Source organism: Cervus canadensis, chromosome 22, assembly GCF_019320065.1.
Source record: "Cervus canadensis isolate Bull #8, Minnesota chromosome 22, ASM1932006v1, whole genome shotgun sequence".
NCBI classification, from domain to species: domain Eukaryota; kingdom Metazoa; phylum Chordata; class Mammalia; order Artiodactyla; family Cervidae; genus Cervus; species Cervus canadensis.
In genome coordinates, this window is record NC_057407.1 from 17,817,311 (window position 1) to 17,830,774 (window position 13,464).

General features: G+C 39.4%; 1 protein-coding gene across 17 annotated transcripts in view; it reads right to left on the minus strand.

Moving 5' to 3' along the window:
• Positions 1 to 13,464, minus strand: part of CFAP20DC (CFAP20 domain containing) — a 261,187-nt gene that overhangs the window by 13,439 nt on the left and 234,284 nt on the right. The window lies entirely within an intron of this gene.

Consider the following 13,464-nt stretch of genomic DNA (forward strand, 5'->3'; position numbering starts at 1 on the left):
CCAAAGTTAATTCTGTTTCTCACATTGATGTTAGCACTCTGTATCACTGACCTTGTTCTTCTCAAAGGGAACATGTCCTCATGACCCAAAATTTTCTTTCTAAATTTCTGCATTTCCTGCTGTCTTTATCTACAATGGGAGAGAGTCCCAATAGGAAACTAAGAGGACTGGCTCCCCAGGCCAATCCTGGCACCATGTTTTCTAAATGTAAGAACTTCGCCAAGTCACTTATAACATCACTAAGCCTTATCTATAAAAAAAGAGATAATTGTTACTCAAGTTTGTTTTTTTTTTAGTCAAGATGAAATGAAAAAAAAAAAAAAAAGGATGAAAAACATTTGTTGTGGATCTGGGTACAGAGCAGCACTCAAAAAATTTCAGCTATGACTAATACCATCTTCATTATCAATGGAGATCAAAGAATGGCTTTACCTACAATGATAAACCAAGGTAGGACTGAATTCTGTTGGAATTAAACCAGCAAAGAACTGTAGAATGATTTCAAGTCTGTACAATAGAGGTTTTCTTTGCAAGTCATTTACACTTCTTGTATAAAAAGTATCTTAACGTAAACATTATTCAGTTCATATTTGTATTATCTTAAGATACTTATGCTCACTGTTCACCTTGGCTATCACCAGATTACGGCTAGTGAAATAAGCAAAGTTTGCTGTGAAACTGAATTTCAAAATCATACATTAAGGACTCCAGAAAGGATTTATCACAGATTTCCAAGCTAATGGGGCATTTTCTGATAAGCACCTTTTATTTAGTCCATTTAATTATAGCAGACCAAAAAAGTCATACATTGTAGAAAATTACAAAGTCACATACAAATTACCAGCCCAGCAACCTCATTACTCGTTAAGAGAGATGGACAGCAAGGACGAACAGGAGAAAAATAACACCCTAAGCGACAAATTAGAAACTTAACACAATGGCCGTAGTAGCTTCCAGCCATGGTCCATGGACATCCAGGAAAAAGCAGACGCTATGAAAAGTAAGACATTACTTCTTAGGCCAATGATGTGGTTAATGTTGCTTTTTTTTTTGTCAGCAGTAGCTATAAAAAATACAGGTTATTCTTTTTGTGATTTTTTTTTTTGCTTGTTTTAAAGTAATTTCAGGGACTTCCCTGGCAGTTTAGTAGTTAAGCCTTTGTGTTGCAATACAGGGGGTGCAGGTTTAATTTCCGTTTGGGGTGCTGAGATTGTCCAAATGCCTTGTGGCCAAAAAATAAAAACGTAGAAGCAATATTGTAACAAATTCAATAAAGACTTTAAAAATGGTCACATCAAAAAAAAATCTTATCATGCTGAGGTTTGACAGAAAACAACAAAATTTTGTAAAGCAATTATCCTTCAATAAAAAAAAAATTAAAAAAAAACCTTAAAGTAATTTTAGATTTATAGAAAAGGTTCAATAACAGTATAGAGAACTGTATCATCCTTCACACAGACTCTCCAATTTAAACATTTGGTCACATTTGCTATCTATCTATCATCATCTCTCTATCAAGGGTTGATAAAGTATGCCCATGGGCCACATCTGGCCCACTGCCTGCTTTTATAAGACTTGTAAACCAAAAATAGTTGTAATATATTTGAATGGTTGAAAACATCAAAATAGTAATGTTTTGTGATACATGGAATTTATATAAAATTCACATTTCAGTGTCCATAAATAAAGTTTCACTGGAATACAGCCATGTTCATCAGTTTATGTACCACCTATGACAGCTTTTGTGCTATGATTCAGAGTTTAAATATTTGTTATCTGGCCTTTTACAGAACATGTTTGATGGCCCCTGATCTATAACCATGAGTTAATATTGATTTCTCTAATACTAATATAATACCACAGAGTCATTTTCATCTTTCCCTTTTCTGTATTTGTAACTCCCTTCTGACACTTAGGAAACTGCCTTCCATTCAGTTCAGTTCAGTTCAGTTGCTCAGTAGTGTCCGACTCTTTGCCACCCTGTGAATCGCAGCACGCCAGGCCTCCCTGTCCATCACAAACTCCCAGAGTTTACTCAAACTCATGCCCATCGAGTCGGTGATGCCATCCAGCCATCTCATCCTCTGTCGTCCCCTTCTCCTCCTGCCCCTAATCCCTCCCAGCATCAGGGTCTTTTCCAATGAATCAACTCTTTGCATGAGGTGGCCAAAGTATTGGAGTTTCAGCTTCAGCATCAGTCCTTCTAATGAACACCCAGGACTGATCTCCTTTAGGATGGACTGGTTGGATCTCCTTGCAGTCCAAGGGACTCTCAAGAGTCTTCTCCAACACCAAGTTCAAAAGCATCAATTTTTTGGCACTTAGCTTTCTTCACTGTCCAGCTCTCACATCCACACATGACCACTTGAAAACATGACTCACTGGAAAAACCACATCTTGACCAGACGGACTTTGTTGTGCAAAGTAATGTCTCTGCTTTTTTAATATGCTATCTAGGTTGGTCTAATTTTTCCTTCCAAGGAGTAAGCCCGTCTTTTTAAATTTCATGTTCTGCCAGTCACCATTCTGCATGATTTTGGAGCCAAAAAATAACAGTCGGACAGCTGTTTCCAAACTGTCTCCCCATCTATTTCCAATGAGGTGATGGGACCAGATGCCAATGATCTTAAGGTTTTTCTGAATGTTAAGCTTTAAGGCCACTTTTTCAATCTGTCCTCTTTCACTTTCATCAAGAGCTTTTTAGTTCCTCTTCATTTTCTGCCATAAAGGGCGGTGGTCATCTGCTTTATCTGAGGTTATTGATATTTCTCCCGGCAATCCTTGATTCCAGCTTGTGCTTCTTCCAGCCCAGCGTTTCTCATGATGTACTCTGCATATAAGTTAAATAAGCAGGGTGACAATATACAGCCTTGACGTACTCGTTTTCCTATTTGGAACCAGTCTGTTGTTCCATGTCCAGCCTCAGTATATTTACTTATTTTCTGGATTACAGAATACACCAAAAGTAGTTTCAGAATTGTTAAGCAAACAAACAGCCAATAAACACACTGAATCTACTCTTTAGGATTCAGTTTATGGTTCTTTTTATCTTCAGTCAAAATACCACATTCAAAATTTACTTAGGCTAGTTCTTTTTTTTTAAACTGCTATTATTTTTATTAGTAGTATGTTAAACATCTCTAATATGAGTAGTAGTATTAGACCATTATTACCATATTATTAATATTATTTTAATTATTTTAATTGGAGAATAATGACTTTACAATATTGTGATGGTTTTTGCCACACATCAACATGAATCTGCCACATGTATACATGTGTCCCCCCAACCTACCACTTCAGTGGTTATATTATTCATTTGAAATACAGCTAGTGTCATTTGCTTCTGTTTGTATTATATTTTAGGTCTTTCCCCTTGATTTTTATTACTTTTGCTGTGAGTACGTATTAAAACACTAAGAGTTCAAAAGTCAAACGTTCACAGAAAGACACAGTTAACAGATTTCTCTCATCCCTTCCAGTTTGTTTCTATCCCCTCATCACCATCCCCACCCACTCCTCCAGAGGTAATCAATTTCATTAGTTTTGGTATCTCTACCTTTCTTTTTGCAAAAATTCAGCTGATACACATCTATTTTTCCATTCCTCTTCTTTCTAATGCAAAAGGTACAATACTATAATCACTCTTCTGCACTTTCATTTTTTTTCCAACTTAAAATATATCTGGGAAATTATTCATGCTAATTCATAGAGAATGTCCTCATTCTTTTTTTTTTTAACAGCTGCACAGTACTCGCACTTGTGTGTGTGTGTGTTCAGTCATGTTTGAGTCTTTGTGACCCTATGGACTGTAGCCCACTACCACTATGTTCCTCTGTCCCTGGATGGCAAGAATACTGGAGTGGGTTGCCATTTCCTCCTCCAGAGGATCTTCCCAACCCAGAGATCGAACCTGTGTCTCCTGGGTCTCCTCCATTGGCAGGCAGATTCTTTACCACTGAGCCACATGGGAAACCCACTCCATGACGTGGCATACATTTATTTCACCACTCTCCTTTCTTTGGGCAAATTTTAAATATTTTGTGATTATTGCGATTAATGCTATAATGAATAACTTTGGGCATTTCTATTTTTGTATACTTGAAGATACATCTTCAAGGTAAATTGCTGGAAGTGGGATTCCTGCAACAAAAGGTAAATGCATACTCGGCTTTGTTAGATACTGACAAATTTTCTTCACAAGGATTGTACCCTTCAGCATTCCCACCAGCAACATCTGACAGTGCTCATTTCCCAAAGACATGTCACAAAACTATGCAGTCAAGTTTTTAATGCTTTCCAATCTGAGCGATAAGAACTAATATCTTATTTAATAATTTCATTGTTTAAAAAGCAAGCTCTTTTTATGGGGTGACTTGTTAGCAGAAATGTGTAGTCTAGCACCTTACCTTACAGGTTTATATTTTTATAGGAGATATTTAATGCTAAGTCATTGATTTGACCCTCGATCAATTCATTTAAGCCTCAGTCTTCTCAGAAGCAGGCCACAAGCATCTAGGGATGGGGGAGTGTCAGTTCAGGCTGACTCACACATGTCGAGCCCTGGCTCAGTTCTGAACTGTGTCCTTGGCCTGCTTCACTCTGGCTACCTGTGGGCTGGAACCTGCTCCTGCTCTTTGCCTGGCATTTCCACACTGTTTGGGCTTGATACTCTGTTTTGTTTGGCTTCCTCAGCTCCAACTAGAAACCTTTTCTTTCAAGGACAGATCCTATCCACCTGTGAATAAAATCTCTAGCTCCTCTGGTGCAGAATATCCTCTTCAGTCAGGCTTGCTCTCTGAGCAGGATCAGGAGCGGATTCCTATTCCTGCTTTCCTCGTGAACCCAGGCAGGCCTCCCATCCCTGCCTCTCCTCTTGGAACTGAAGAGAAAGGGCTTGCAGGCACATCTATACATGGTGAGCAATGTCACCAAAAGGTGTGTTTTATTTAAGAGTCAAGACGTGGGTTCACTTTAAATCACACAAAAATCTAGTGTAGATGAAGAATAAATACCATCTTGTGAATCCTCACGATGGACAAATTTATTTAACATTAAAATCTCACCCTCCCCACCGATACCATGCTCTTTACATTCAACTTGTATGTTAGATTTTTAAAGGCGGAGAGTGAGCTTTAACTAAATCAGAAATGACTTAGATATGTTTATAACTGAGGATAGTGTCCTCACTTTAGAGTATGGTTTCAGTTTCTTCACTTAAAAACAAGATTAGGTTTACAAGAGAATTTTACACACCTGCCAAGCTCCTCTGTCCAAGAAATTGTCCAGGAAAGAATACTGCATGAGCAGCCATTCCTTCTCCAGGGGATCCTCCCAACTCAGAGATTGAACCCGGTTTCCTGCATTGTAGCCAGATTCTCTTCCATCTGAGCCACCAGGGAAGCCCTTCACATATATGGTAACCATTTACTAAACTGCTGAGTTTAGTGACTGCTGTGTCAGACCCTGGGTAATCAGAAAGCTCATAGTCAGATGGAAGAAACATTCTAAGCAACAGAAAATGACATGGGCTGATCAGCTTATCTGTTTATTCCTTAAAGAAATTCCCTTGTAAGGAGACTTCCTACAGTCTTGTACACATTTATTTGGAGGAGTACTTATTTGAGAAATCTAAAACAAGACAATTATTACATAGCTCTCATTTATAGGACTGAGGTACCTACTATCAAAAGTTCTGGGTCAGAGAAGACAGCAGTGTGAGATACTTATACAAGAGGTCTTCTATTAGGGATTAAGCAACTTGCAGAAATTTCTATCCACTACTTATTGATATTTATCATTTGGTACCAGTGCACATTTCTTATTCACTGAAAGCACTATGGGTTTCAAAAATTGTCTGTGGCCAGGGAACTGACTGGGGAGATGACTAGGAAGCATCTTACTTTGGGGAGAATCCATAGATTCTTTTTAAAAGCTGGTAAAAAAAAAACCGAAAAACTGTTTTCCCAGAAAAATAACCAAATGACCAAAAATAACAAAGAAAAATGACCAAAAATAACAAATTTTGCTTTTGATTTTAGCAGGTAGGAAATCAGCTGAAGCCCATTCATGGACTTCTGGACCCTGACTTAAGAACTTCTGTACCTTGGACTATCACAGAGATGTTTCTGAAGCATAAAACCCATGGTTGGCAAAGTTTTTGTAAAGGACCAGATGGTAAATACGTCACAACTATTTACCTCTGTTGCTGTAGTGTGAAAGCAGACATAAACAATAAGTAAATGAGTGGCATGGCTGTGTTCCAAGAAAAGTCTTATTCACACACACACACACACAAATCCCACCATGGCAGGATTTGGCCCATAGACTATAGCTGAATGACCCCTGTATTCGAGGAAGGGACTCTGAAGTGGAACATTCTCAAGGCTCTTATGAAAAGTTCTGTCAATTTTCCTCCTAAATGCCTCCTGAATCCACCTTTCTCACCATCTCTTCTTCCACAACCAAAGTCTAAGCAACTACCTTGCATCCTGTTCTGTAGTAAAAGCTCTTAGTTTACCCCCTTTAGAGTTGATCATTCTAGCTTCACTTCACTGTTCTCCACACTATGACCAAAATGCTAATCTGATTATGTCAACCTCTTTTTAAAACCCTTCAGTCTCATTGGGAAGCTCAGGAGAAAGATCAGAATCATTATCTTGGTCTTTGGGGCTCTTTATACACTCATCTCTTCATGTTTTTCCAACCTCATCTTGAACTGCTGTCCCTCTCACTCACCATGCTCCAGCCACATTGGGCATCTCTTGATTCCTGGAATATACTACACTTCTACCATCACTGGGCCTTTGCCCAGGCTGTGCTCCCTTGCCTATATCATGCTCTCTCCCATGTTCCTACCACGTCCCCCTTTTATCCTGGTGAAATCATCTCCAACCTTCATATTTCGGCTCAAGCATCACACTCCTGACAAGTCTTCCTGGATGCTCCCTCTCCAACTAGCTGAGATCCTTTGTTACTTCCTCTAATAGAGCAAATGTGATCTGCTTATTAAAGAGCTCTTATTTCAACTCATAATTATACCTTCATTTGTTTCATCATACGGTGAACGTAGTCTCTCGCACTTGACTTTCAGTTCAGTTCAGTTCAGTCACTCAGTCGCGTCCGACTCTGTGCGACCCCATGAACTGCAGCACGTCAGGCCTCCCTGTCCATCACCAACTCCCAGAGTCCACCCAAACCCATGTCCATTTTGTCGGTGATTCCATCCAACCACCTCATCCTCTGTTGTCCCCTTCTCCTCCTGCCCCCAATCCCTCCCAGCATCAGGGTCTTTTCCAATGAGTCAGCTCTTCGCATCAGGTGGCCAAAGTACTGGAGTTTCAGCTTCAACATCAGTCCTTCCAATGAACACCCAGGACTGATCTCCTTTAGGATGGACTGGTTGGATCTCCTTGCAGTCCAAGGGACTCTCAAGAGTCTTCTCCAATACCACAGTTCAAAGCATTAATTCTTTGGCACTCAGCTTTCTTTATAGTCCAACTTTCACATCCATACATGACCACTGGAAAAACCACAGCTTTGACTAGACAGACCTTTGTTGACAAAGTAATGTCTCTGCTTTTTAATATGCTGTCTGGATTAGTCAAAACTTTCCTTCCAAGGAGTAAGCGTCTTTTAATTTCATGGCTGCAATCACTATCTGCAGTGATTTTGGAGCCCAGAAAAATAAAGTCAGCCACTGTTTCCACTGTTTCCCCATCTATTTCCCATGAAGTGATGGGACCGGATGCCATGATCTTAGTTTTTCTTAATGTTGAGCTTTAAGCCAACTTTTTCACTCTCCTCTTTTACTTTCATCAAGAGGCTCTTTAGTTCTTCTTCACTTTCTGCCATAAGGATGGTGTCATCTGCAAATCTGAGATTACTGATATTTCTCCCTGCAATGTTGATTCCAGCTTGTGCTTCCTCCAGCCCAGCATTTCCCATGATGTACTCTGCATAGAAGTTAAATAAGCAGGGTGACAATATACAGCCTTGACGTACTCCTATTTGGAACCAGTCTGTTTTTCCATGTCCATTTCTGACTGGTGCTTCTTGACCTGTATACAGGTTTCTCAAGAGCACCTAGCAAAATGCCTGGCACAGAACAGGCACCTCCTCAATATTTACTGAATGCATGGAAGAGTCTTTCTGGTAGTCCAGCATACTGAGAGGCACCTGGAGTTGGAATTTTCAATAACAATAAATAATGCTGCTATTGCAACCCATTTTGCCTCTATGTTATTTTTTCTCTACCTGCTACCAACACACTATTGTTTTCTTGTATGTGTTTGGTACACACACAATTTGGGGTCAACCTGAGGACACACATCTACTGCTTTGCAGCTAAGAAAAACTTAAATGTCTGCCTCAGAAAATAGAATACTGGTTCATAAATATGTTTTAGTAATACGAGAAACTAAGAAGCTATACTTTTTCTTTGAAACTTAAACATGCACCAAGAGTTCTTAATAGCTTTTCTTCATAGGATTCATCTCTCATTTGAAGCAGGAAGATCAAACAATAAGTTGGAAACACAATTTCTGTGTTGGGAACTCTTCTGTATGTCTCTTAAGAGGGATTGGAATAAGTATTAAGACGCTATCATTTCATTTTGGTTGTTTCCTGCAGGAGGTCTCTAACCAGATTCTCAGTGTTCTTATTTTGAAGGCCTTTTACAACATTTCCACCAAGTGCTTATCTAGTCTATGTATTTAATAACCATCACTGACTGTGCACTTACTACTTTCCAAGATCATATTTCATCTTCAAATAGCTTTGACTATTAGAAAGTTTTTCTTAATGCTGAGGGGAAAAATTTAATTTCATTTTCACATTTCTCCTACAGCTACCCCTTGGGGCTTCTAAAGAACAATTTTAATCTTTCTCTAAGACACAGTAGGAGAGAGTTAACGAACTGTCCATCCAGAACTCCTTCCTCTCCCTTCTCCTTGCAACAGCTCCCTCTGAACACATGACCTGGAATGATCATGTTCCTGCATGAACCCAGAGGCTCAGCACCTGACTCAATCTGGGTCAATCATTGTGCTTCTCTAGAACTTCTGAAACTGGATGGGAAAAAGAGGGACAGTACCAGAATCATATGGTAGAAGCCAGTCTGAAGAGAGAACGAAGAAGCCTAAAGTCTGGGTTCTGGTAATAAAACAGTAGTGGTACAAACTGAATGTATTGGAAAACTGGGGGAGATGATATTGGAGTTTGGTTTAGTACATCAAGAATCTGAGGTCTTGCTCTTTTTTCTATGTGATGATGTGTTAGAAACATTTAGGATCCATTACCAGGTCTCAGTCTTAGCTCTTGTATACGCTGACACTGCTCCACATCCATCTGCTATCATCCTCGTCTATGCTTTTAGAATCTCTCCCCTGCAATCTTCTCCTAGCCAATCTGGACTCCCTTGAATCCAGAGTGAGCTTTTCAAAACTCGCTCTTAGGGCAAAAGCCCAAATTCTACAAAAAGCCCAAATTCTTAAAGCTTTGTGTAATCTGATCCTTACTATCTCTACAGCATATTTTTGTGCCTCCCCTCACTGTTACCACCACTCTACCCCCAAGCGTCAGAGGGAGAGTCCATCCTTACTTAGTCTCTTTCCCCATAATAACCTAATACTATAGATTGAATGTTTATATCACCTCCAAATTCACAGGATGAACTCTAACTGTGATGGTGTCTGGATGTATGGTCTCTGGGAAGTGCTCAGGTCATGAGGATGGAGCTCTCATAAATGGGATTCAGTGCCCTAGAGGGTCTTGACTCATCTGCCATATGAGGTCACAGTGAGAAGATAGCTGTCTATGAAACATGAAGAGGACTCTCACAAAATACAAAATCTGCCAGGACTTTGATCTAGGACATCTCAGCCTCCAGAACTGTGAGAAATAAATCTCTGTTGTTCATAAGCCACTGAGTCTATGGTATACTGTTATAACATCCTAAATGGACTAAGAAACCTAGTTTACTTTCTCCATCTTTTGGCTCAAATTTTACTTCAGAGAATCCCTGCCTGAGTTCTAAGTCTACTGCAGCTTTAAAAGCAGTCAATGTTCCAACAGAAAACACTTGGCACACTCAAATTAGGATGATATGAGGAGGGTTTAAGAAAGGGCTTATTACAAAGGTAAGGGTGGGAATGGGAAAACCAAAGGGATAGTCTAGAATTCCAGGACTTTGGCCATCTCCCCCCACCCACCCTCAGCCCTGAGGGAGAAGAAAAGAACAGTAGGCAGAATCCACAAAGAGAGAGGGTGTCCTTAAGAGGAGCTGTGCCAGGCTGTAAAATCCATAAGGCAGACAATCGTGTCTGTCTTCTTCACCTTTGGCTTGATACAGATACTCAATAAATGTTTGTTGAATGAATGAATGAACAAATACTTGTAGGAAGGCTGAGACTATAAGAGAAAGATATACAAGTGAGAGTGAAAAGATTGGAAAATGGATCATTCTCTGAGGAAGAACTAGAGAGGAGGTTAGGAGAACACACCCTGAGAGCAGTAAGAGGAATAACAGGAGTCATAAAAAGCAGCTAGCTGAGAACATTATGAGAATGATTCTTCCCAGATACTTCTTCCTCTCTCATCATAAAAGTGCTCCCAGAGGATGTTTACATTATGGCGACATCTGGAACAGGACTGTGTCTCTTCTGCAGCAAAAGTTGGGAAACACATTATGTAAACAAGTACTATATTTTTATCTCATATAAACCCAGGTTTATTTAGACATGTAGCAAATAGTCATACAAAAGGAAGATCATATTCTTTCTTCTGGTCTCTACAAAATGACCTCTTCTGCATATATCTTTGCAAGAAAACCCATAAAACAAAGAGAGTCCTGCTCCCCTAAGTGTTCAGTGCTACAAGAAATCACAAAAATCATTATCTTATTTTACTCTGCTAAATACTTTATACATTCTCTGCAGAACTGAATATCTTTCCAGTTTGGCAGTATTTTCCCTTAGGTTAAGAAAATATTAATGACATATCATCTCGAGATTATTTTACAGACATTGACTCATTAGATATAGCAGGTAATTCAACTCTGGAGGCACAAATTCAGGCATCAGCCATCAAATATAACTATAATATGTGACAGTAATATCCCATCTACTTGAAACAACATGGAAAAAAGGCTTCTCCACACTATTATCAGCTTAGCTGCCTTATAATTTTACACTGAATAGATGTTTATCAAGCCCCTGCAGTGCTGCAGACTTTGTGCTGTGTATTGAGGAGTAAGACATGATTCCTACCCTTGAGGAAATCAGTTTCCTGAAGATGGACTGTTAAGACCAGCATTTATAAGAGAGTGAAGTAAGTATTGTTAAACAGAGGTAAGCCCAGGGAACCTCTTAGGAGGAGGGCTGTGATAAGGATTTTTCTGTTTAGCAAAACTGATGAAAGGATTCCTTCTGAAGTATGAGAATGAGGTCACAAGACAGAGAAGAGAAGATGGAAGGGTATTCTAAAAGGAAGGGCATGCACCACAGTAGAAAGGTATAGAGCATTTGAGGTCCCTCTAGTAGTGTGAAGTGATGGGCAATGGGTATTTACACATGTGTTGAATGAGGAGATACAACAATACTGAAGAAGGCAGTGGTCTTAAACGGCAAGCTAAGCAATTCCTACTTTGTTTAGAAGGCCCTGGGAATCTATTGAAGACTTTTAAGCCAGAAGAATCTTGGATTTGCATTTCAGAAACATCATGGTGGCATCTGTATGGAGAATGGAATGGTGGGGAATAAGAGAGGGGCCATAAAAACCATTTAGAAGTTTGCTATATCATCTAGGAAAGAAAGAACAATTTTATTTAGGAAGTTTAGTTCACATGTGTTTGAAAACACATATGAGGGACACAGAACCTTCCCCTGGACAAAATTCACTTTCCACTGTATCCAATTACTGTTGTCATACACAGCAATCCCCTGAGAATACATCTTGTTTTGTAATCCTGTGAGAGTGAAGGTCTCTAGAAATGGCAGTATACCTCAAGGATCGTAACACTCTAACAAGGGAAGTTTTAGCTTCTTTCTGTGTGTCCCATATGTTATATAAGTTAAATTCAAATAGTTATTGAGTATCCTTGTGCCCAACAGTGTATTGGATATATGAGGATACTTAACAAATACAAGACATGGTTCCAGGAAAGTAGTCAAAGACATGAATAGGCAAGTCAGAAGAAAAGACAGAAATGCTCCTGCCTCCCCCAGATAAGGGAAGATACTTGGCCATGTATATGGCTATAGAAATGAAGATTAAAATGAGATACTATTGACACGTAACACAAAAGTTCTAAAGTTTGATGATACTCAGTATGAGCTGAAGGAATGTAAATTAGTGAACAATTTGGTAATACCTATCAAAATTACCTTTGACCAAGTAATTTCACTGTTAGAAGCTTACTGTAGGACTTCCCTGGTGGTCCAGTGGTTAAGAATCCACCTGCCAATGTAAGACACATGAGTTTCATTCCTGTTCTGGAAGGATTCCACATGCCTCGGGGTAAATAAGCCCATGGACCACAACTACTGAAGCTGGTGTGCTTTGGAGCCCATATTCCACAACAAGAGACGCCACCGCAATGAGAAGCCTACACATCGCAGTTGAAGACTACCCCCAACTCGGCACAACTAGAGAAAGCCTGTGCAAAGCAATGAAGATGCAGAGCAGTCAAAAACAAATAACTATTTAAAATTTAAAAAAAAAAACTTATTGTATACACATTCTTGACCAAGCTCATAAAGATATGTGCGTGAGGATATTTACTACAGCATTGTTTATAGTAACAAAAAGCTGGTAACCACTGAAATGTCTAGCAGCAGAGAACTGGCTGAAAAAATTATGATATATCCAAACAATTAAATAATATCCAGTGGCTAATGAAAAATGTGTTGATTGTCATGTGAAAATTAAGAAAGAGGTTAAAAAATCTATCCAGTAAAAATCTAAAAATGAAGTTGCATTGTAGAAGAGTATACAGTTTTATTCCATTTATGTAAAAAAATACATTGTTGTTGTTGCTCAGTTGCTGAGTGGTGTCTGACGCTTTGTGACCTCATGGACTACAGCACGCCACACTTCTCTGTCCTTCACCATCTCCCAGAATTTGTTCAAACTCATGTCCATTGAGTCTGTGATGCCATCCAACCATCTCACCCTCTGTTGTTCCCTTCTCTAACTGCCTTCAATCTTTCCCAGGGTCTTCTCTATTGAGTCAGCTCTTCGCATCAGGTGGCCAAAATATTGGAACTTCAGCTTCAGCACAGTCCTTTCAATGAATAGTCAGGACTGATTTCCTTTAGGATAGACTGGCTGGATCTCCTTGTAGTCCAGGGGATTCTCAACAGTCTTCTTCAGCACCATATTTCAAAAGCATCAATTCTTTGGTGCTCAGTCTTTATCATCATTCAGCTCTCACATCCATGACAACTGGAAAAACCACAGCTATGA